General features: G+C 33.4%; 1 protein-coding gene and 1 long non-coding RNA gene across 2 annotated transcripts in view; both read left to right on the top strand.

Annotated features, from left to right (window-relative positions):
• Positions 1-26,840, top strand: part of LOC105835054 (golgin subfamily A member 1) — a 178,030-nt gene that overhangs the window by 1,839 nt on the left and 149,351 nt on the right. The gene's annotated exons all lie outside the window — the stretch shown is intronic.
• Positions 1,956-26,213, top strand: LOC118647426. The gene is made up of 2 exons (XR_004964698.1): positions 1,956-11,612; positions 21,604-26,213. It is a non-coding gene; the product is annotated as an uncharacterized LOC118647426 (long non-coding RNA).

Genomic DNA, 26,840 nt, shown 5'->3' with positions numbered 1-26,840 from the left:
ACAAAAATGCAAGTGTAAAGTATTTTTAAAATAATTGCTGCTGCATAAAATGGTTACTGCATTGACTTTGATACCAAATGAGTATTTATGTGCTCTTAAAATATTCTAATCTAAAATTTTGTGTTTGAGACAGTACTGAGCATCGGTACTTTGATAACTATTTAATTTTTTATATTTGTTTGCAGTATCTTAAGGTACAAAATTAGCACAAAATTCTGGTATATCCAGTTTCATATACAATGTTTTTTTAAGATTGGGAGGTGCTATTGCCATGTGAATCTAGTATCCTTACTTTTGTTTTTAATTTTCTGTGAATGCATAGAAGCACACAATTTGGGACTAGAACAATTAATTAGCACATAATTATGCTATATCTGAATTTTTTTAGTGGTAAGAATGCTAAGTCTACTGAGGTCTTAAAATATTTCTTTGTTTTAATATTCAAAATTATTTACGTCTTATAAGTTAGCAGAACAAAATGAGTAGAATCAATTATTAATAATATTTTTATTTGTTACTAAAAAGTTGCAAAAGAAAAAAGTTTATTGCTCTGTTAGTTTTCTTAAAAATCATTGTTTTATTAAAGCACTATAAAAATAAACTATAAAAAATTGTTGCTTGTTTAAATTTGATACTGCGGCATTGTCTGAATTTGTTATTCTCGAAGTATGCAAGATTTGCAGATGTTGCTTGCAAGTTATATGCAAACAATAACGATAATATGATTAGCATGCACATTGCAAAAGTAAACTATGAGAAAAAAAATATGTTGCTGGGGAATTGTCTGAATTTGTTGTACTCGAAATATGCAAGTTCTATAATTGTTGCTTGCAAGTGAAGTTTAAATAATACTGAGAAACTGATCAGCATGAAAATTACAAGAGTAAACTATAAGAAAACACACACACACACACACACCACACACACCCTATATATATCGTACATGTGTGTACTAAGATTGCAGTCGGTAATCTCATCTTTCATGGTAAAAGTTGGGACAGCCATTAAAATTCACCCTGTATATATATATATATATATATATACAGGGTGTTTCCCGGAGGAGCTGGGATGTACGTATTCCTCATGAAAAATTGAGTCGAAAATGTCAATAGTAAAATGTTGAGGGGTCAATAGTTTTCAAATGGTGCGCCTTTGAAACTTTCCAGCTACAGACCGTGATGCTCGCGAAGTCAGGCGCGGCGCAACTAAGCCGCCGGCCGGGCGCTTTAACGAGTATCATTAAATGGCATGGTGTTGAACGAGTATAGTGCCGTATAAATCTGAAATTTCTAATTTAACATCTATTGCTGTATTCTTAAATCGAATTCAATTTAATTGACAAAAAGTAATATTAGTTGCAAATTCGATAAAGCATTTATACCAATAAAAAATGTATTTCTGAAATACGTTTTATGTATAAATAAATTAATAAATAAAATCAATATTAATTAAATTATTCAATCAAATAATATTAAAAACATCAGCCGACAAGCATTTTCAAAATTTATTTTTAAAAAATTCTGTCAAACAATATTAGAAAACATTTACATTTACATTTGAAAACTATTGACTCCTTTTGCTATTGACGTTTTCGACTCAGTTTTTCATGAAAAATATGTACATGTCGGCTCCTCCGGCTAATCTGGAACACCGTGTATATATAAATCTGCAAACTTAATCTTCCATTAGCAAAACAATTTTTTAAAAAAACTTACAAGTAGCTCTTTGACAACTTTTTAACAATGTATAAGCAATAAATAAAAAATATTAATTAGAATTGGTTTTGCTTAAGCTGTTCCTAACTTATAAGAGGTCCACTTATGCTTTAATGCATAATAATTCTAATTTTGTTTTTTATAATGTTGTTATAATATTATGACATTAATAAAATAATTATATTTAGTACAAGTATATTTATTTATGTGAAAAAGTACATATGTACATTTTTGTAATTGTGTGTGTGCTGTGTGATTTATAATTATAAAAATTATTAAAAGTTAAAAAAGTGCTAAATTAAAGGAAACAAAACATATTAGATAGGGTAGATAGTATAATAATCTGAATTAAAAAGTTAGCAAATATTAATATATATAGGTATGTGTATAGAATTTATTTGACTATAATATTTCTTGTGTTGAATTTTAAATGTAACTAGGAAAAAAGATCTTACTATTTAAATAGCATGAGGCATATTGTTACAGTTGTCATAATCTTCGGGACGTTAGTGAGCCTATCCATTGCCACTAAAAAAAAGTTTGTTTTGACGTACTGCATAATTTTCTGCTAATTATCTGCTAATCTTTTGACTTAGTCCCGAATTTTTTGCTCCTACATGTTTTCCGGAAATTAAGACCAAAAGTGGGGGTGCTAAGTCACGTGACGCTAGCACCTCCCACTAATAAAAAAAGCATAAACAAATATACCAAAATTGTCTACTTATTTTCTGTTTTAAGAAACCCAGTAGGTTTTCCCAAAGGTAGACCACATATTTCTCAATGTCCCCAAGGAATTCCTCCATTAGGAAAGGATACTTCTTATCCGGGGAAACCTCGAGGATAAACCTCCTGATGTCGGAGATACTTTTCACTATTTCCGATACATCTTGTCGAGCACATCCGCTCCGTCCTCCGAAGCAGAGGACGAAGCAGATCCATCGTCTGACGATTTTTTTAGCCGCTCTTCTTTTTGAAGCCACTGGAGCTCGCGCCGAACTCCGATGGGGTCCCCACGCTCGATGACGACGAGGTAGCGCCAGGTCTCTTAGCGCCACCCCGCCGGCCCATGGTATCCGACCCCAAGGAGTCTCTTCTTCTTGGACTCGGCATATTATGTTGGTTTTTTATTGGAGTTTTTCTTTTCCTAGTTTGATGGCCTGGGGGCCTAACGGGTTCGGACATTTGGGAAGAGATGGAGTTAGCCGAGGCAGCCCATATTCGCCTTGTTATGGAGTCTAACCCAGGAGAGGCATTTTATAGGTCGTTTTTTTCACAAGGAACGCCCACCAATTCTCCGGACACTCCACCTCTTATACATCTTATTTCTAAGACGTACTGCATGCTCTTGGTTACCCCACCATTGATAATCTTAAACATCGATGATACGGCTTAAGCTTCTTTATCATGATAAGGTGGCGTGCGATGAAGAAGGAATATCGGTACTTTAATAACCGTTTTATATTTTTGGTATCTTTTTACAGTTTTTTAAAGCAGAAAATGAGCAGAAAATTGTGGTATATTTATTTTTTTTGTTTATGCCTTTTTTAATTAATGGGGATGTGCCAGCGTCACGTAAACTTAACACACCCACTTTTGGTCTCAATTTCCGGCGAACAGGTAAGAGCAAAAAATTCGAGACTAGGGCAAAAAATGAGCAGGTAATTAGCAGAAAATTATGCGGTATGTCTAAACTTTTTTTTTAGTGGTGGGGGTGTTAGGTTAGGTTAGGTTACTGATGTACCTTTGGGACGATTGCAAGAGAAAAGTTTTTACTTTGCATTTTAATCAATAAAACAAGGAAACTTTACAGTCTTCTTAAACCTTAAGCAAGTGTCTTTTTTAGACGTGAATGTTAATATATTCTATTTAATGTCTTAAAAACCTCTTTAATTTATTTACATTTAGCCAGCTAACCATTTGCTATCAAATTACTAACAGTAGAGGAACAATTTTCTGCGGAGTGAAATTGCCAAATTCAGGGCTTACTTTGTCCTCGAGTGCACTCCAATTGCAACCAAAACTTGATATTATATTTTAATACAAAATTAATTGTAATACTACTGCAGATTTGCTATTAACAGTGAGGCATCAGATTGAAGCAACAAATTGACAGCATGTTTGTCAACTGCAAACCCATAACAGATTTGCACCAAATATTCAGCAGATCTGTGTGCAGAATTTATAACAAATTGACGACAAACCTAAGCAGATCTATCTGCAGAATGCAAGAACGATGGCAAGTTGACAACAAACATGAGGTAGATCTGTTTGCAAAAACCATGGCAGATCAGTAATCAGTTCTATTAGTCCAGAATGTTTTATTTTCAACGTGGAAAGAGAAAGACACCCCTTTTGTTAATCTTATTTTAATCTTTTTTATTGACTGACATATTTCTAGTATTATATATATGTTGATGGCGAAATCTTACTTTCTTCTGTGCTCTATTGCGAGCCTCTTTTATTCATAAGAAAGTGCAGTTTTGTTCAGAGAAAACTTATATAGCGCTACATAGCGATGGGTAGTGAAAAGAATACTATCTTAACCTTCCGTCTGTACACTTATTTTCACTAACACGGTCTATACACTGACCCCTTTTTGTTCTGTCCCTTTTTTAAAAATGGTAAATACATGCAAATCTGAAAAAATTCCTAATTACTTTTGTGACTACATTTTAAATTGGATAGTTATTTTGGTCATTTATTCAATATTTTTTTTACAATAACAATTTACATTTTCTGAGATTGACAAGAAATGGAATTTTGTAAAAAAAATTCATAACTTAATGATAAATTATTATTAAGAAAAATTTTTTTGAGGTTTTTTAAATTAAGGTATGACTTTTCAGAAAAAATTATTCTATATGTGTCGGTTGCAAAAATTATAATTATTTGCATGATTGAAAATAAGGTATTTTTCGGACGTCTATGAAGCTGGAAGAACAAGGTCGTCGAAAATGAAAAACAATAGCATGAGAATTAGGTACTTTTTAGGTGCTATTTAGGTGCTCCATTCAAAAATTAGGTGCTCTTCCCGTTTTTCCGGAAATTAAAATTATGCGTTGTACTGCCAGCTTGACGTAAGCTAGCAGCACACCCAACTAATATCTAAACTAAAAGAAGAGCCCTAAAAAAATCGAAAGGGTTCCATAATTAGGTGCTTTTTAAGTGCTTTTGAATGGTCAAGCTCGCGGAGTCGTATCACTACCCTTTCGCCCAAAAACACCCTTTTAACGATATAGATATCAAGAAAAAAATGTTATAAATGATTGGAATAAAAAATAAATTTATATACAGAAAATAGGTTTTAATTAAGTGCCTTATTAATGTACCACTAGCGAATTAAGTGATCTACCCCTTAGTTAGCAGCGCACCCAACTAATATCACTGAAGGAAGATTCCTAAATAAACCGAAAAGCTTTAACTAGGGTGTACTTTTTAGGTGCTTTTGAATAATTAAGCTCGCGGAGTCGTATCTCTACCTCTTAGTCCAAAAACATCCCCTTAACATCAGTATTAAGAGAAAAATGCTATAAATAATTAAAATAAATTAATTTATATAGAGAAAATGTTTTAATTGAGTGCCTTATTAATGTACTACCAGCGAAATAAGTGATCCACCCCTTAGTCCAAAAATCCACTCCTTACAGTATGTCGCTCTTAATACTAACTTACAAAATTAATATAATTAAACTATTTTCATCTATCAAATCTGAAAGTACTTTATACAAATATACATACAGGGGTTTAATGACAAGAAATTACAAGCTTTCAAATATTCTGTATCTCATTTTTGACATACATTATTAAATGTAGAGATATTGTTTTTTGTTATTTAGTTTTTTAGGTGATTTGGCCACATCGTCATATTCTAAAAGCGACATACTGTAGGAGGTGAATTTTTGGACTAAGGGGTGAACATTTAATTCGCTGGTGGTACATTAATAAGGCACTCAATTAAAACCTATTTTTTGTATATAAATTAATTTTTTGTTTTAATTATTTATAGCATTTTTCTCTTGATACCTATATCGTTAAGGGGGTGTTTTTGGGCGAAGGGGTAGAGATACGACTCCGAGAGCTTGACCATTCAAAAGCACTTAAAAAGCACCTAATTATGGAACCCTTTCGATTTTTTTAGCTCTTCTTTTAGTGATATTAGTTGGGTGCGCTGCTAACTAAGAGGTAGATCACTTAATTCGCTGGTGGTACATTAATAAAGCACTTAATTAAAACCTATTTTCTGTATATAAATTTATTTTTTATTCCAATCATTTATAACATTTTTTTCTTGATATCTATATCGTTAAAGGGGTGTTTTTGGGCGAAAGGGTAGTGATACGACTCCGCGAGCTTGACCATTCAAAAGCATTTAAAAAGCACCTAATTATGGAACCCTTTCGATTTTTTTAGGGCTCTTCTTTTAGTGATATTAGTTGGGTGCGCTGCTAGCTTACGTAAAGCTGGCAGTACAACGCATAATTTTAATTTCCGGAAAAACGGGAAGAGCACCTAATTTTTGAATGGAGCACCTAAATAGCACCTAAAAAGCACCTAATTCTCATGCTATTGTTTTTCATTTTCGACGATCTTGTTCTTCCAGCTTGATAGACGTATTTTTCGGATAATAAGAATATAATAAAATGGTGAATTTTCACATAAATCTTTTTATTATAAAAAATTATAGTATATTATTACAAAAAATTTAAATATATACAATGTAGAATGATCAAAATTGAAGAAATAATAATATTAACTATGTTTTTGTGCGCCATCTAAACAGAAAATTGTGCGATGATAGTCGCAAATTGGCTCGCCACATATACCACACAAAACCACGTTTTTTATTATCTGAGGATGGACATACAGAACATCTTTTTCGTTTGTTCATTTTTATATTAGGATTAAAAGCCTAAGTAAAGTCATTGCCATTATTTAAAATTTCTTGAATTGTGTGACGTAAATAGCTTCTTTTAATATTTTTATTTCTAAATGGCGTTGCAAATGTTGGCTTTACTAAATTGAAAGCCACGTTTTTCAAAAAGTCACATTGATTTAAAAATAGATTTTTTTGTCGCAAATAGTATAAAATTGATGAATTTATGCCAGCATGATAAAGCATGCAACATATGCAAGAGCCAGTGATCAGACATGTCCAAGAAGCCATTGTGATTAAATTGCCTTTATCGATTAAAAAAAGCAGATTATGCTTGTAACTTAAGTAAAAACATAAAAATAACAAAATAATTAAGAAAAATACAAAAATTAAATATTTTTTACTGTCACGAAATATTAACACAGTCTGTACATTGGGCCTTTTTGGGAACACTTGAAAATATACATGCTGTTTTAACAAGTGCTGGATCGAAGCGCTCTTTTGGGTACAAGTATTTACTATTACTAAGTTTTTTTTAAGGAGGGAAGTCAAGCTTTGCCTATCATTAGTCTTGTGGCTACACAAGTGAAAAATTTCGTTCGTTCCCTTTTAGGGTTAGTGTACAGACGGAGAGTTAAGAATAAAATATACTCACACACAATACAAACCTTTGATGTAAGTGAACATTTTTAGTTGACAGTATTCTATGCAAGACATATAGCGTTCAAGAATAAAAAATTACTTGCTGCCGAGAATTTATTTTTTTCGGTATAATTTCATACATTTTGTTTGCGTGTGTATATTATCTGTATTATTGTCAAACTATATTGTACATATTTCTATGTAAAATTATACCAATTTGTAAAAATATTTACATAACGTAATGGAAGAACTTTTTATGATTTTGATACTGTGACAAGAAAATTAAATAGAGGAAAGACTGAATTTGGAATAGTTCCCTAAATTAGAATTCCTTATTTCTCGGAAGCTAAACTTTGCACCGTATGAATACCAATACATGATCCGCTTGTTTAATAAAAAAAATAAAAACCTATATTTTATACATTTGTCTTTTTTTACGTAAAATCTGCTAAAAACGAATTCAAAAGCGAGAGTTTTGTTTGCACAATTTTCTCTTTAAAATGCAGTTTAAACAATAGTGAGTGTATTATTAATAACATTATCATCATTTTACATGTTTGTAGTTTCCTAAAACTGTTTCTTTTTATTTTTCTCTTTTATATTTATTTTGTAGTGCAGTTGTAAATATGAAGTTGTTGTGTGTGCGTAAATTGAAATTCTCCAGAGGTCTAGTATGGTAACTGTTACTACACCGTGATCGTAACTTTAATATACAACCTATATGTATAATAACTTAAATGTTTCGAGGTGAGATTTCACAAGATACAATAGACGAGTCGAAAAAAGTGTGCCTGTTAAAAAATATGCTTTGTAAGCGAACCTAATGGAATAATATAGAGTCTATAGAGTACTAGTAATATACTAGCACACATACTATTATCAAAAGGGGTGATCATATTTAAACTTCTACATGAGAGTGAAACTGAGAAGATGTTAGAGTTTAAAAGTGGCTTCTCACTCTTTTATAGAGTCTATAGAACGAACAGGGAACGGACAGAAGTGTCTTTCACCGATTTTAATGAGCTTTGGATAGTTTGTAGAACATAAAAAAAAATTAGATCTATATTTTTTTAGCGGTGTTTCTCGACGTTTAGGGGTTGAAACCATGGATAAAGTTCCGAAAAGGGTAATCCTCCGATCGCGCTGAAATTTTAACCAAAGCTCACCCTTGATTAGAGAAGAAAGTCCCTAAAAGGATTTTTGGCGACAAAGCCTCGTTTGCCCCCCAGCTTCCTTCAAAGTTTTTACAGTTTTCACTAAATATCTCGGAAAATATTGATTTTAGAGAAAAAAGTTTGAAACAAAAAATGAAGCTCATAAAAAGCTCTACAAAAAAGTTTATATACATTTTTTACGTAAACCTATTATTTTGGCTGTTATAAAGAAAAAGTTTTTTTAATCAAAATTTTTAAAGTTTTTATTATATATCTCGGAAAATATTAGCTTATAAAAAATAGGTAGAGAAAATGCGTGGTATACAGAACACACACGCACGCACGCACGCACGCACGCACGCACGCACGCACGTACACATATATGTATCTATGTATGTATACATATATATATCTATTGTCATGTCTTTTTTTCTGCGCGGGGTAAGCCGCGAGCAAAAAGATAGCGTCAACGGAGATCGATTGAGACGACGATAAAATACCGCCGTCCGAAACAGCCCGCCTAACTTCTCGCGCGCGAATCTCGGCGACACAAACGACCGGATTGGGCGCCAGACGTGCTCGATGGCACGTCAATTCGCGAGATTCACGAAAACAGCCTTAATTCGCGCGCGAAAAAATGGCTAGCTCTCCTAACGGCAGAGCGGCAGGGTCTAGGAAAGGGGCATACGTTACGCGAGAGCGCGGAGCGCGACAGAAAAGCAAATGTCAACATAGTCGATTATTAACAAAAATAAAGTTTATTAAAAAGAAAAGAAATTAAATGTAAGAACGGTGAATAAACGTTATTAGATATCAACGTGAAAGGTAATAGCACGCGCCAAACGATACGGGCGCACGTGAACACCGGCGCACCGGCCTCACTAATCCGTGAGCGCGCGGGCACGACCTTCCTCGCGCAACGCTACACTGTTTCCAGGCGGACGAGATATGCCAACAATCCCGGCAACCATAGACCGCGACCGCGATATCCGTTCCGCGACATTCGTTGCTTTCAAAACCGATTGCGCTATACCAAATTACTCGCGCGACGCTGTGATCGCGGCCGATATCCGCGGGGACTATTTTTCCCACGCGGCGCTACGCGGCTTGCTCGGGCGAGGGCTTTGCGGCGCATGCGGTCGCTACTTCCTGGGGAACCGTTCACGGAATCCGCTCTCCTCTTCGGCCACGATACCCGACGCTATCCCGCTCCTCTCACTTGAGTTCGACAATTTACCAACAACGCGAGGCCGCCCGCAACGCGTTACGCAACACGAACACGAAACTATGTCGGACGCAGAACGAGAATGGGGTGGCTCGCCGATCAGTTTACAACACACGGTCGAGACGAAATAATCGGGCCACCTCACCGATACTTGTCCGGGCTGCTACCGCTCTTCCGTCACCAGGCCGCCTTCGAGGGGAAGCTCTTCCGTTATCGTCTTCCCGAGGATCGCTGACCGATATTAAGGCGGGTTCGCTATTTTTCCCGAAACATGCTCTTTATACGACCGTACGCAAAAAGCCCGGGGGATCGCGGTCGATCCGCGATCAATGACGCGAAACCCTCTACTAAAGGCTGAACGCCAGTTCTCGCGCATCCCGCTGCCCAATCACTGCAGGGCGAGCAGTCCTGCGCCCGCAGGACCGTGAGCGCTCTTATTCTTCCGGGTGCCCCACGGGCCCCCGCGAAGATAAAATTTTTCCGCCGGCAACCTCCGGCGTCTCGGCGATCTCTGCCGCCTTCCTTCTCTTGCCCGCGGGAGGGACCCGCATCCCGCGGGGGTAGTCGCACGTCCTCGACTTTTACGCCGTCTCCAGGAGGCTTGCCGTTCCGTTATTAGCGAGGCGTCGACCTTTTTCGCACCACGGCCCCGGTTTTTCCGGTGCGCTTGCTTGCGCCCCGCCGCTCGTCTCGTTGGAGTTGCCGGATTCGCGGAATCCTCCGGGCGCGCCCATCCTTCCGCACTTGCCGCTGCCTCCCCCTCGCACTCCTGGCTGTTGATGCGGGAAGTGCTCGCCGAGTTACCGAAAAGAATACAAGATTTAGCTTATCTACTCTACATTCGTCGTGATTCGCCCGGGAGATTTCCCGATTCGCTCTCGCTTCTCCGTCCGGCGCGAACTGGCAGCCTGTGACGGGGGAGGGACGCTGTTTGTCGTGATAGCGGAACTGCCACGTCACAATATATTTTGCATGTTAAATTTATTCGCCCGTGTTGTGTGCAAAATGTATAATTCGTGTCGTGTGCAAAATGTACATCCGTATAAATGTATCAAAAGACATGGTAGGATCCTGCGCCAAGTGAAAGCGCAGCGCGAGACAGATCGTGTATATTTACGCGATTTGCGAACATCTAAAATTATTAGATCTCAATAACGGCCAAATATAAACATAACGGGAAGTTGCCTTTCTAACTCGTAGTTGGTAATGTCAGTAAGTATATTGGATAGTGTATTGTCATAAGTATTGTTTTTTTTGTGAACATGTAAGTATCTGCTTTTAATTTGTATTTGTACTTTTTTACTCTTTTGTCTTTCTTTACTTTATTATATCTTTATCATGTTTTTTTTCAATATTTAAACCTCAAAAAATGTTTATTTAATTTATAAAACAACAAAATTTTATTTCGATATAAACATAAATATATCAAACACGACAAATTTATTCGTAAACGTTTTAACCGTTTTATTTATTCAGTTTTGATGGCTTAATTTATTTTGATTTATTATTTTTTTATCAAGAGAAAGCAAAGAGTAAGAAGCGACATAACTATCATAAATAGACAATTCTGTTAATTATGAAATGTATTATTTTTTGTATATGATAAAAGGTTGAGATATATATTTAATTTTAATATTTTAACATGTTTTAATTTAGTCCATATAATGTGATATTTTTACTTATGATAACCTTCAATGGTATGGATTATCCGATAACTTCGCAGGAAAGACGAATAAATAAAAAAAATTGAACATGTTATTGGAAATAAAAAATAATGAGCAATTTTAATTCGAAGAGGAAGAAACTTTAGACTTTTATGATGAGTATGAGATTCCAGAAGCGGAAAAAGTTGATTTATTAGAGGCGGATGAAGAGAAAATTTATTTTTTAGATGAAGTTATTTGTGATTTAGTTGAAGAAACAATATCAACTGACTATAAAAGACAAGCTGTGAAATACTGGAAAAGCGGTAAAACAAAACCAAGATTGCTTCACAAAGTTAGGTAAATATTTAAAAAAGTTACATTGATACGAGTATTACGACGCTGGAAAAATTAAATCATTCAAGTAGTCCAGTAGAATTAGCTTCAAAAAGGGCCGTTTTGTAAAAAAATTGGAGATTTAGATTTGACAGTGCGTAAAGCACAATTAATGTGCGTAGATTAAGATAGGCACGTTTGCCACTCGCAAGAAGTTGGGGATTATTGCAAAATTACAAGTTGAAGTGAGGAAAAAGTAGTTTTTTGTTTGCGACTCGTAAACTAAAAACGGAATCGGAAAAAATTTCAAATAAAAGTTGTAGGTATTAAGTAGATCTACAATAATAAATTTGGTTCGTTAAGATCGGTCAATTAGTTTGGTTGTAAAGTAGAAAAAACCATGAAAAATGGCCGTTTTTTAAAATTGTTAATAACTTTCTTATAAATTAACTGAAGCATTTGAAATTATAGGAAAAAATAGCTTTTATGACGATAAAAAAGTGTACCAAATTTTATCAAAAAATATTAACTTTTTGAGTAATGTCAATTGTTTATCCAAAACGCGCTCCACTAAAATTAATTTCTACATTTTTAAAACCATGCACGAATCCGAACCAAAGTTTTTTTTCTTTTTAAAAAGTTGTAATATCATATATCGGCATTGCGAAATATGTGCAATGCAATTAAGTGCCTCAAATAAACGTAAAAAATAAGCCTAATTAACAATTTGTAACCGTAAATTGTAGTTTAAACTGTTAGCGCGGATAGCTGCGGGATTCAGGGTTTGGGCAGTGGACTCTGTGAGTAAAGAGACAAGGCATGTATATTCGGTTAATAGACGATTTATTATAAAGTAGTGAGAGTGCCCTATGCTAATATAATACAGTGCTCTCTTCTAATATGTACATGCAAGCCTTGTATTGCGAGGAGCGGAATACAAATGTTGGCGACGTGTGTCGCGGCACGCGGGCGTTCTCTGCGCTCGGATTGGCTGCGGCGGGCGCACGGCTTGTGTGTCGGTCGGTCGGCGTTGTGATTGGCGGTGACGGTGACGGTGCAGTTACGGCTGCGCGGCGTGAGGCGGCGTTCGTGTCAGTTGCTGCGATGTTTGGATTGGTCGCTTGCTACGGTCGCGGTTGCGCGGTGCGACGCGGCGTACGTATTGGCCGTTTGGTCGATTGCGGAGCTTGAATTGGCCACGGCGGTGCGCGGCTGCGCGGTGCTCGCGGCGCGGTAAACGGCGGAGCGCGTGTCCGGCGGACTCAGCTGTTTACGGGTAATCAGCTGTTTGTACGCGGTCAGTGATCATCCCGCGAGGATGATCTTTGCGGCGTCAATTATCCCCTTATTTCGGGGTCCCCAGCGGTGGTACGGGACCACTCACTTCGTGGTCGGGACGAGGAACGTGTCGGTGTGTCGTCGCTCAGTCTGCGGCTCGGGAAGACACTTACAAGGGAACGGACAGAACTGTCCATCACCGAATTTAATGAGCTTTGGATATGTTGTAGAACATAAAAAAATATTAGACCCATATTTTTTTTTAGCGACGTATCTCGACGTTTAGGGTTGAAACCACTCCTCGAAAATAACGCGTTTTTTCGTTTTTAGCGAATATCTTTAAAAATATAAGGTTTATAAAAAAATGATTTATACGAAAGTTTTATGGTATTTTATACTCTTTAGAATAGTATATTTAGATTTTCCAAAAATTTTAAACTTTAATTTATCCCACCTCCACCCCTTTTTTCAAAATTTTGAAAATTTTGTAAGGACAAAAATTAAAGAGCATTAAAAGTTAAATCCATCTAAATATAATAATATATGGATTCCATTATTCTCAATTATTGGCAAAACGAGATGATAATCTCGTGCTATAGGCGCCGCGCTAGAAGTTACGTTATTTCTTTAGTTGCGTCACATTCAATAACTGCCTCTCCTGCGTATATTTTTATATTAGAACATAAAAACCTTAATTACATAATACTCAACGTATTACACGATATAAAGTATAAATGCATATATATATATAACAAAAATAGCGTATATATACGTATGTGCGTACGTACATTTTTATTGTTACAAATGCGAATATAGATTAATATAAAGCAAAATATTTTTTTAATATTTAAAACTGCAAATACAATGTAACAAAATATAATATTAAGAGAGAAGTATAAAGTATAAACTGCAATAATTATTTGCATAATTATATTATTTACACTATATGCACATAGCATACTTTGATAATAAAGATAATATAATTATATAATTTAATTTAATGAGTTTGAAAATACGTTTATACGGACATATATATATATATATATATATATATATATATATATATTTTGCAGACAATACGGGCGAATAAGTTTAATATCAGTGTTGATAGACGGGCCGGTTGTTCTTGCGCAGGCGCATCATATGAGGCTTCAGTAAAATATTCATTAGTAATAGGAAGGCGATCTTTAGTCTCCATACAATTTTTTTGCAAATTTATAAAAACGTTAACACTTTTTGTATATTTAACACGCATGCATATATTTGCATATCGTTTGCATGTATTATTACATGCTTTATATTTGTGTATACACTGAAAAAAATATGTAATATATTCAATAAGATGTTATTGCGGGCTGCCAATTACAGATATACTCAATACAATAACATATGCTATTGCAGTATCAACATTGCACTTGCATTAATAGCAAATATTATTGTATTGAGTATTTTATGTAGTTGGCAGCCCGCAAACACATACGTTATTGACTATATTACATTTTTTTCTGTGTATATATTTAACATAAATTAAAAAATTAAAAATAATTTGCATTTAATAATAAAAATCAACTTAGAAACGAAAAAAGGTAAATTTTTGGAATAAAACATATATTTAAATTGAAATAAAATATTTTATTTGTTGGAACTCATACAGAATACCGACATTGGTCACAAGGCTAAGGGAAAACCGCCAAAAAATCTTATCAGTATTCATCAAATACGATATTTATAAATTATTCTATTTAATACGAGAAAATATACATGCATGTTTAATATATAAAAAGTGTTAACGTTTTTATAAATTTACAAAAAAATTTATGCGGACTAAAGATCTTCCTATTAAAAAGATCTTTCTTTTAATGAAAATGTACGTACGCACTAACATATATACATGTATGTGTGTGTGTGTGTGCGTGCGTGCGTGCGTGCGTGCGTGCGTGTGTTATATTTGCCACTTTTTTGTAATATTAAGAAACAGTCAAATATGAAAGCAAACTTTTTTTATATTTCTAAAGGATTTCCGAAATATTGCATTTGCAATTTTATAAAAACATAAAGCAAATACATTTCCGAAATATTTAGGATGAAAAGTTATAATTAAAATGTTAATGAAATATTTTTATATTATTTCCGATCGTTACAATTTTACCAATGTTACATGCCGCGTGGGATACTACTTTTGTTATATGTATGCATTTATGCTTTACACCTTGTAGTACACGTTGAGTATTATGTAATTAAAACTAATCCGTTTTTGTGTTCTAATATAAAAATATACGCAATAAAGGCAGTTATTGAATGTGACACGACTAAAGAAATAACGCAACTTCTAGCGCGGCGCCGCCGGTATAACACGAGATTATCATCTCGTTTTCCCAATAATTGAGAATAATGGAATCCATATATTATTATATTTGGATGGATTTGGCTTTTAATGCTCTTTAATTTTTGTCCTTACAAAATTTTCAAAATTTTAAAAAAAGGAATGGAGGTGGGGTAAATTAAAAAGTTTGAAACTTTTGGAAAATCTAAATATACTATTGTAAAGAGTATAAAATACTATAAAACTTTTGTATAAATCATTTTTTCATAAACTTTATATTTTCAAAGATATTCGCCAAAAACGAAAAAAACGCGTTATTTTCGAGAGGTGGTTTCAACCCCTAAACGTCGAGATACGCCGCTAAAAAAAAAATATGGATCTAATATTTTTTCACGTTCTACAACATATCTAAAGCTCATTAAAATTGGTGAGAGACAGTTCTGTCCGTTCCCTTGTCAGTACGTGTCGGCGGGATTATAGGTTATGTTTGGTGCTCAGTTCGCACTCTAGGAGGCTAGGCTCAATCCACCCGGAGGTACAATTAGCTCACTCCGCTGATCGGGAAGATCTGCTTTCTCTCGATCGGTGGAGGGTTGTTATACCTTCCACTTGATGACGAGAGGGGTAGAGAAGTAAGGAGCGGGTAGCCCACACGAGGTAGAGGGTAACGGCCTTATATGTTTTTACCCGGCTTATCCCGGTTGCGGATAACGGCTCATTACAAATTAAATAATTTTTAAAATATTAACGCTATCAAAATAGGGTAAAATGCATTTGAAAGGTGATATTTTTTTTTAAATTAAAAAAAATACATTGTCCTAGCTTACTTACAAGGGAAGTATCACAAGTGTCCGACGCCAATTTGATTTTCCTTGAAATATGTTGTCAAACACACAAATCTAAGAGACACGTATTTTTTTTTATGAGTGGAGTTTCATGTTTAAAGGGTGAAACACCTCTTTGAAAAAAAAACAATTTTATTCTTTCGGAGCGAATATCATCGGAAGTATAAAAGATAGAAAAAAATTTTTTAAATAAAAGTTGTACGGTTTCAAGAGTACTTTAAATTTGTAAAGAAAAACTTTTTTTAATTTTTTTGTTTAACAAAACACCCCCCACCATTATTTTTTTTAATAAAAAAAAATTTTTTTACTATATTAAAAGATTTCTTTTTTCTAAATTTAACCATGTATATTAAAGTTATGTTACGAAATATCATTTTTGAGAATTAATTATAAAGATTTCCGTATATAAGCTATCCGTGCTCATGTACGCAAATAATTATCGTCTGAACAAGATTATACACAATTTTGATAAGATATATAATAGAAATCTATATAATTGATTCTAGCATCACAAATTATAAATTATAAATAATATTAAGAATTATAATGGTTTTTATTACTTTTCTTTAAAATTAGTAAATTTTTAAATTTTACTAATTTCTGTACATTATTTCTATATATCTTGTGATTATTTTCTTAAAGCTATTTTTGGTCTTATGCTTTTATATTTTGTTTATTTACATAATAAGATTGTGATTTACATCATCACAATCATTTCTAAATATGTATTAATAAAATAGTTTTTAAATATTTATACAATAAATTTATACATTTTGTATTGTATCATTTACTCATTATACTCATTGCAATAATGATACTCAACGAAGAAATGTTTTAAACATAATGATTTTTTGTACCATGAACATTTTACTATAGCTACATTATTGCAACCTTCGATATCACATGTTGTTGAAGTATCATCCAAACTAAATTCTACTGGATTTTTAAATTCCTGTAGTCTTTCGTTTGTATAACCACTTTTAAACCACGAATATTTAAATAAGTTACGATATCGCGGGGATGATAATTGATTATGTATCAAAGATTGCAATTTTATTATATTATTTCGTTCATGCAAATTTATATCACATTCCAATAATAAAACTATATCTGAAAATCTTTTAGCAAAATTTTTCCAAATTCTAAATCAGTAAACATCTAATGGTTGTATTTTTCCTGTAGTACCTTTCGGTATAATCATAGTAGTAATATGTTTATCTAGAGGTGTTAAATCCGAAATGATATTGGGACAATGTCCGGTCCATGAATCGATAAGAAGAACGCTATTAGAACCAATGTTTGAAAAATAAGCTTCTAACCACATTTTAAAATGATCTGTAACAAATATAAATTAATTTAATAACTTTCTTATGATTGTTATTAGATTGTTAAATTAAATATAAAATTTTATAAAGATGATAATTGATTATGTATCAGAGATTAATTTTATTATATAATTTTATGTAATTGTTTATCCAAATTTATATATTTTTTTAATTATCAATATTTAAAAATTTAAAACCTTATAAAAGGAAATTTATATTACCTGATGTCATTTTACCAGATTTCGATGCTTTTACAATAACATTTGTTAGTTTAAATAAAGTTTCTTGTACTCTCGGTCCAAATTCGCCGTTAGCTTCTTTCAAAACAATAAATAAAAGTGACAGCAAATTACCATTACATGATATTATTGGTTGTATCGTGTATGAATGGGTTGTTGATGACACAGATTGTACGATACGCCCTACTTTTTTTATTCCTTTAGGAGACAATTATCTTCCAGAATGTATTTCTAATTAAAAACTACTTTGATCAGAATTATAAACATTTTCTGCTCCAAACTGTTCAATAAGTGGTTTTACTGTTTTTAAAAAATTATTTGCTGTTTTGTAAATCAATAGAATCTTCCACTGTTCTTTTAGTTACAAACTTCGTAACTTTTCTTGAAACAATTTGATGGGATTTTTTGAATCTTGATATCCAGCTGTGAGATGCTTTAAATATAGGAATTACATTTCCTATTTCTTCTTGAGCTTGTAAAGCCCATCTTTTTAAATCGATATCATGAACCATAAATCCTGATTCAATAGCTGCAGTAAATTTATCATGTGTAAATTTGGAGATATAAGATAATTTTTCCAAACGATTTCCAGTTGATTGTAGTTGTTCTTCCCATCGTCTTAACTGACGTTCAGATGAAACTTTTAAATTTACTTTGTACTGATTTTAGAGAACGATGCCTTTTTCTGTGGTTAATTTCTTTATTATCGTCTAAATTCCGCCAATATTCAACAGCTCGTCTTTTATAAGTACTGTTAAAATTTACTTCACTGTTTGAACACTGTAGATGAGAATTTAAATTATCTTCACTCCATGCTTCTTTGTCATCTTCAATTATTTTGAAACTGTGTAATTTATAAGGTTCTTGATAATCGAGATAGGTTTCTTCCATCACTTCCAATCCATTATAGTGAAAAATGCTATCTAGCAATAATTTTTGTATGTCTTTTTTTAATTGTATTTCTGCTTCAGTTACTGGCGTTTTTGTTAGATATATTGAACTTATAGATGCCAATAAAAGTCTAACAACATTAAGCGGATTGAGAATCATTTGTAAAGATGTTAAACTTTGCTTTGTATTATAATTTAAAATCAATTTAACAAATTGCACACATGATTATTACAAAACGATTGCACTGATTGAACGTAAGACTACTACATGACTATATTTATACTGTCAATTTATACTTATCTTGAGTGTACACGTTAGCCTAATAAGAGATAAAGATTAATTATATTTGATGAAAACATTTTAATTGAAACATGTAATTCATCATGTTCTTGATATGAGGGATACGTGACTTTTAGTTTATTATATATATATATATATAGCAATAATTTTTGTACGTTTTCTTTTATATATATAATGAACTAAAAGTCACGTATCCCTCATATCAAGAACGTGATGAATTAAATGTTTTCAATTAATATGTTTTCAATTTAATTAATCTTTATCTCTTATTAGACTTACATGTATATTCAAGATAAGTATAAATCACGTGTTTTCAATTAAAATGTGTGTGCAATTTGTTAAATTGTTTTTAAATTATAATACAAAGCGCATATGAGCACGGATAGCTTATATACAGAAATCTATAATTAATTCTCAAAAAAGATATTTCGTAACATAACTGTAATATACATGGTTGAATTTAGAAAAAAGAAATCCTTTAATATAGCAAAAAAATTTTTTTTAATTTAAAAAAAATAATGGTGGGGGGTGTTTTGTTAAACAAAAAAATTAAAAAAAAATTTTTTTTTTTACAAATTTAAAATACTCTTGAAACCGTACAACTTTTATTTAAAAAATTTTTTTCTATCTTTTATACTTCCGATGATATTCGCTCCGAAAGAAAAAAATTATTTTTTTTCAAAGGGGTGTTTCACCCTCTAAACATGAAACTCCGCTCATAAAAAAAAATACGTGTCTCTTAGATTTGTGTGTTTGACAACATATTTCAAGGAAAATCAAATTGGCGTCGGACACTTGTGATACTTCCCTTGTTAGAAGCCGAGATATATATATTTTTTTTTTTTTGAGAAATCACTGTTGCTACAGTTATGAATATTAAGAGCTGAAATTTTAACAGCGTCTTATTAAATAATTAAAGTAACTTTTCCCAAAAGTTTGAAGCGATTAATGAAAATGACCACTGTAAATGTGTTAACAAAAGCAGTATCACTCGAGAACGGCGGCCGGCGGCGCGCGCACGTTGTCTGCTAGCGCGTGGCCAGGCGAGCGCATACAAAATTGATCTGGCACGTTCAAATTACTTTGATCGTTAATATCTTGGGAACTAAGCGTCCTAGAAAGACGATTTTTTTTTAACTGGGCTATCTCGACGAGACAAGATTAATAAACTAAATTATTTTTTTATATCTCTTGAAATAAACGTTTTAATTTTTTTCCTTTTTTAATTACTTATTTTACGCATTGAATACGGATAAATTATTAATTTACCTATGCGGCGTGTGCATATGGTCTTTATTATAATTTAATTTTTTTATTTTATTGCAAGCAATGTGTAGGTTTTTTATTTTTTTTGCATAATTTAGTACAATTTTTGCATTAATGTTATTATTAAATTAACCTTACCTACAATCAAATATTAGTAATATAACATTAGTTTTTTTAAATATGAATATTCGTTAATTGTACTGAATTCTGCAAAAAAAAAATAAATAAAAAACGTACACATTCTTAGCAATAAAAGTAATAAAAAAATGAATTATAATAACAAAGAGCATATGCACACGCCGCATAGGTAAATAAATTATTTATACGTATTTAATACGTGAAATAAATAATTAAAAAAAGAAAAAAATTAATTAGAATGTTTATTTGAGGAGATATAAAAAAATAGTTTTTCTCATTAATTTTGTCTCGTCGAGATAGCCCAGTTAAAAAAAAAATCATCTTTCTAGGACGCTTAGTTCCCGAGATATTGACGATTGAAGTAATTTGAACGTGCCAGATCAATTTTGTACGCGCTCTCCTGGCCACGCGCTAACAGACGACGTGCGCGCGCGCGCGCCCCGCCGGCCGCCGCTCTCGAGTGATACTGCTTTTGTTAACACATTTGCAGTGGTCAATCTTCATTAATCGCTTCGAACTTTTGGGAAAGGTTACTTTAATTATTTAATAAGATTGTCAAAATTTCAGCTCTTAATATTCATAACTGTAGCAACAGTAATTAAAAAAAATTATCTTGTCTCTAAGTAAGCTAAAACAATGTATTTTTGTTTGAAATTAAAAAAAATAGCACCTTATAAATGCATTTTACCCCATTTTGATAGCGTTAATATTTTAAAAGTTATTTAATTGTTAATTAGGCTTATTTTTTACACGTTTATTTGATGCACTTAACTGTATTGCACATATTTCGCAATGCCGATATACGATACTGCAACTTTTTAAGAAGAGAAAAAACTTTGGTTTGGATTCGTGCATGGTCTCGAAAATGTAGAAATTAATTATAGTAAAGCGCGTTTTGGATAAACAATTGACATTACTCGAAAAGTTGTTAATATTTTTTGCTGAAATTTGGTACAATTTTTTATAGTCATAAAAGCTATCTTTTTCTATAATTTCAAATGCTTCAGTTAATTTATAAGAAAGTTATTAACAATTTAAGAAACGGTTATTTTTCATGGTTTTTTCTATTTTACAACCAAACTAATTGACCGATCTTAACGAACTAAATTTATTATTGTAGATTTACTTAATGCCTACAACTTTTATTTGAAACTTTTTCCGATTCCGTTTTTAGTTTACGAGTCGCAAACAAAAAATTACTTTTTTCTCACTTCAACTCGTAATTTTGCAATAATCCTCAACTTTTTGCGAGTGGCAAATGTGCCTATCTTAATCTACGCACATTAATTGTGCTTTACGCAGTGTCAAACCTGAGTCTCCAATTTTTTTTACAAAAATAGTTTAATTATACTAGACTAAAGGTGGCTGGAAAAAAAATTGTTGAGTACACATTAGACTATTTTATTACAGCACTTGAGAAAAAAATCATTCATGATATTGATATCGCTCGATGGACTTCTTGAGTAGAAGAAGAGGAAAATGCAGCAAGATTTAAAGCTTTAGAGAAATGGACACAAGATTTAAAAAAACACATAATATTGTGTCTAAAAAAATAACAAAATTTGTTACACAAAGGTCTCCACTATCAAAACTTAATTTAGAAAATAAATACGATACATTTATTATAAATGCAGGATTGGAATTCTTTTAATTTACATTTTAACGTGCGAACAATATCCGCCTCGAGGAAATAATTTGTCTTGTTCGTCATATTTATTGGGTTATTTTCTTTTGGACACGTAACGATTGGATATGACTTGAATGGACACGCACTATTAGACACGGCACGATTGGACACCGCATTATTGAACACCGCATTATTGGACACTGCACAGTCTTTTAGTGAAAAACATTAATATATTATATGACAGATTATCTAACCTTAGAAACAGAAAGAAGTGGCAGTTTTCTGGCAGAAAAAAGTGTTGCTCTGCCAGAAAAAAAAGTGAATTTTAAACGTTTATATACGTAATTTTATATACGTATTTTTACGAACATTTTGTTTTGCGTGGAAAGTCGCAAACCCATGTGGTGCAGAGAATGCTTCGCACACGCACGCACGCACGCACGCACGCACACACAGTGTCACATTTATACATGCGGATATATATGTGTTTATATACATATGCGAGCAAGTTGACAAGTGCACGCAATAAACCTTAAAATAGCAATTAAAAAAATTTATATTTCCGAAACTAGACAGAAAGTTCGCACAAATTGTAATTTTTTATTAGAGCTATAAGTACTACAATATATAAAAAATTCAAGGAAATTGACAGAGCTTTTTTTTTTATATAAATTGTGTGGGGTCCTTTGCAGGAGTCTTTGTTAAGTGGATTTTTAAAAAAATTATGTCTTAGATTTAGATACAAATGGAATATTATATTTATTGCGTACGGTAAAATTGATGTAAAAAAAGTGATCCGCTTGATATAAAAAATTACACGATGGATATATTATTCTATTTGCATCCAAATCCAAGACTTGAGTCTAAAAAAGTGACTTGTTGATACTGGATAAACCACAGGTGAATACTGACTGTCGTAATCCGTCTGTGAAAAAATAAAAATATCGTTGATGACGAACATAATGTCACTGAACAGATACTGAACTGAGTCGATCATAGTTTTGTGCCGAATATGTGTGAACATGTCTATTCAAAACAAATAAACAATATTTATAATCACTGACACTGACGGAAAATTACGGATCTGAGAGGATACGGCACTGATACGTTACATACGGATATGTGTAAATTGACCTTTAAAATATGCCACTAAATTCTTGGGACCATACCAGATAATAAAAGTTTTACGCAATGATAGTTAGAAAAATAGGCGACCATAAAGGGCCAATCGAAACTTCAACAGCCACCGATTATTTAAAGCCGTGGTTAGAAAACGACGACCATTAAGATGACGATGACAACAGTAATCGGGACGAAATCTGAGGACAGATTTAATTGTCAGAAGGGCCAAATGTAGGATCGAAATTTTTTAAATTTATATTTTCATGTGCGAACAATATTCGCTTCGAGGAAATAATTTGTTTCGTTCGTTATATTTAAGACAAGTTTGGCAATATAATAGAGACATAAGTACAACATTGTAAGACGAAGCGTCTTTTATCTTGACGAGATTGTAAGACGACTTTAGTAAGATAACCAAAAAGTAAGAATATTTTAGACTATGTAGCGACTGGAATAAATGCAGTGGAATAGCTGTGGAGAGTGAGTTCTTGCCCGAATCGAATACTGTACACATCGCTGAATTCTCTTCTACTCTCTTTGATTTAAATATATTCTATCATTCTTTTATTAATACCCAGCCGTTTTCTAGCCTACCGTGTTTCTGACTTTACACAAATGTAAAATATTATATTAATTAATATGATGTGGAAAATATTTAGAATTTGGATCAGAGTGGATTTCAGCTAGAATTCCATTCGTACTTTAGCTTAAAAAGGTATTAAAAATGTAGAATGTGTACAGTCTATCAGCAACCACGCACAGCTATACAATTTAACCGACTATTTTGACTGATTATTATCACCTCTTTTTATAGTATTAAAAGAAATTACAAAAACATTTCGTCCGAGAGTACAAGAAACATTATTCAACGCGCCTAATATCTTTGTTACGGCTTCAAAATCAGGCAAATTCAAACATCAAATAACATTAAATCATGTAAAAACTTGGTTAAAGGAAGTATTTCTTCTGAATGTCGGGCCACAGTCAATATTGTTGTTAGATTCATGTCCTAACATAATTTTAGAAACTAAACCAGATTCTGCAACAGATATTGTTTTTCTAAGTATTCCGGCCGATACAACGGGAAAACACAGCCATTAGATGTATACGGATTCCGGAAGAATTTTATTAAATATTTTTCTGATACTGTTATGTTGTTAGATCTGGCTTTTGATTTTTATAATAGAAATAATATCTTGAAATTACAGTCATTAACGCACCATTAATTCTCGTCGTCTAGGTTTCAAAATGTATTTAAATATGCTTGGATTAAAAGTGGATACGTACAGAAAACGATGATTACTTGCAGGCTATACCGATAAAATTTGAAACACCAGTAGAGATTTGTTTTAAAAAGAATTTTGAAGTAAAATGCGATCTTTGTAACGAAATAGCCATAATAACTTGTTTTTGGTGTAGAAAATCGTTTTGTATAACACATTTTTACCATGAACATTATCTTTGAAAGCATGCTATCAATTTGTTGCTTTAATCTGATGTCTTACTGTTAATGGCAATTCTGTTGTAGTATTGCAATAAATTTTGTGTTAGAATATGATATTAAGTTTTGTTTGCAATTGAAACGTACTCGAGGACACAATAAGCCCATGGATTTGGCAACCTTATTATGCAGAAAATTGTTTCCCTATTAGTAATTTGGAAGCAAATGGTTAGCTGGGAATAAATTCTGTTGAACCATTAAACTAAACTTTAATAATTAAAATGTATTTTTTGTAATGTCTGCCATATTGGATTAGCCATTTTGAATTTCTCTTTGACTTTAAATTTGTAATTAGCGACATAAAAACTTTAGAGTATGTTATCTTGAATTTTTTAAGTGTCAAAAACACTATTTTGAAGAACATAAGCTTTATTGCTGATGAACTTTGATCCTTTCTATCTCAGAAATCAATTGTCACCTTAAAATAAAAATTTGCGAGAATTTATATCGCATTATAAGATAATATTTGACATGCAATTTACTTGAAAAATCGAGGGACTAAAAATGGACGAATTTGTAGGTCATTTTTTAACCCTTGTTTGACGGAGTGGGAAGACTTCCACGATAAACCCCTATGAATTGGACAGTTTTTATGCAATTAATGTCAAAATTTGCATAAAAGGATTTTAAGGATTGCTAATTTTAAATCTGATGTCGAAAATTTAAAGTTTAAAATTGCGGATTCAAAATGGCTGACTTAAAGTATCCATATATAAACGTGGTATCAAAATGTACAAATTTTACACAAAAACATTTTTCTAAGGGTTTTTGAGGTTGCTGATTACAAATTTGATATCAAAAATGCAAAATTTACAATAATCGATCCAAAATGATGGACCTAAAATATCCATATAGTAGGTGTACAACTTTGCTTCTGCTGTTTTTTTTTCGAAATTTGAGGCTTTATAGTGAAAAACTGGTTATACATTTACGATTTAAAGTATTGTCCATCGCTGGCCACTACTTTTTCCCATCTTTTTGGCAGCATACGAATCCCGCGTCGAAAAAACTGGTCATTTTTTGAGACGATCCACAAATCGATCCAATTTTTTACTTTTTCATAAGAACGGAAGTGTTGGTCGGCCAGGCCGTGTGTCATTGATTGAAACAAGTGATAGAGGGAGCAATGTCCGAAGAATACGGCGGGTGGGGTAGGACTTTCTATTTCAACGTTTCCAAGTGTTTTGACGGGCTTTGCGACGTGCACTGTCATGCTGAAAAATTACTTCATCGTGTCTATCGTTGTATTGCGGCCGTTTGTTTTTTAATGCTTGGCTCAAACGCATCAATTGCTTTTCATACCGATCGCCTGTGATTGTTTCAGTCGGTTTTAGTAGCTCATAATACACTACGCCGAACTGGTCCCACCAAATACAGAGCATGACCTGTTCATGAAGCGTTGAAACCACTCTCGGCTTTCACTAATAGCGGCCTCATCATACGAATTTGAGAGCATTTGATGAGCCTCAGCCACAGATTTTTTCATATTGAAGCTAAAAATTAAAACCTTTCGCAAATGACGAGAATTTGACTCGTAAGCTGACATTTTCAATCGAGAATAACTTTATGATGCAGACACAAATCGACTAATATTTCGATGACGTTATGTTTACAGATGCCTAAGCTTATTGTATGATGTCTACGATCTATTTATTTCGACCACTACTTATCGCTACAGTCATCTATTGAAAAACCGCGGAACAAAGTTGTACACCTAATATAAACTGTTACGACTTTTTCCTCCGCGCGGGGAAAACCGCGAGCAAAAAAGGAGAGAGAAGGAAGACAGACTAAGACGACAGTAAAATACCGCCGACTGGAACGGCCCGCGTATCTAATTTCCCTCGCGCGAATATCGGCCGCGTAAGAACTACCGGATTGGGCGCCAGACGCGTTCGACGGCACGTTAATTCGCGAAATTTGCCAAAATGGCTTTAACTCACGCACGAGAAACGACTAGCTCACCTAACGGCAGAGGGGCATACGCCACACGAAAGCGCTGAACGCAACAGAAAATCAAATGCGGACAAGGCGGTTAAAGATAACATAAATAACATTTATTGCTTAAAAGGAAATGAAGAAAAATTAAGAGTTAACATGCAAAACGCGAAAGACAGTCGCACGCGCTAAACGATACGCATGCACGTGAACTCTGGCTCAACGGTTTCGCTAATCTCGTAGCACGCGTGCACGACCTTTCTCGCGTGTAATACACCTTGTTTCGGGCGGGCGCGACGTGCCGACAATTCCGGCAACGATAGATCGCGAACGCGATACCCGGCCCACAATGTTTGCTTTCCTCGAAACCGATTTTAAGACGAATAAATACTTGCGCGACGTGACACTCGCGAACGATAGCCGCGGGGACTATCTTTCTCACGCGGCTCGCACGGGCGA

This window comes from Monomorium pharaonis, chromosome 9, assembly GCF_013373865.1.
Source record: "Monomorium pharaonis isolate MP-MQ-018 chromosome 9, ASM1337386v2, whole genome shotgun sequence".
NCBI classification, from domain to species: Eukaryota; Metazoa; Arthropoda; class Insecta; order Hymenoptera; family Formicidae; genus Monomorium; species Monomorium pharaonis.
Note: the sequence above shows the minus strand (reverse complement) of the source record. Positions and strands in the feature narration are given on the sequence as shown.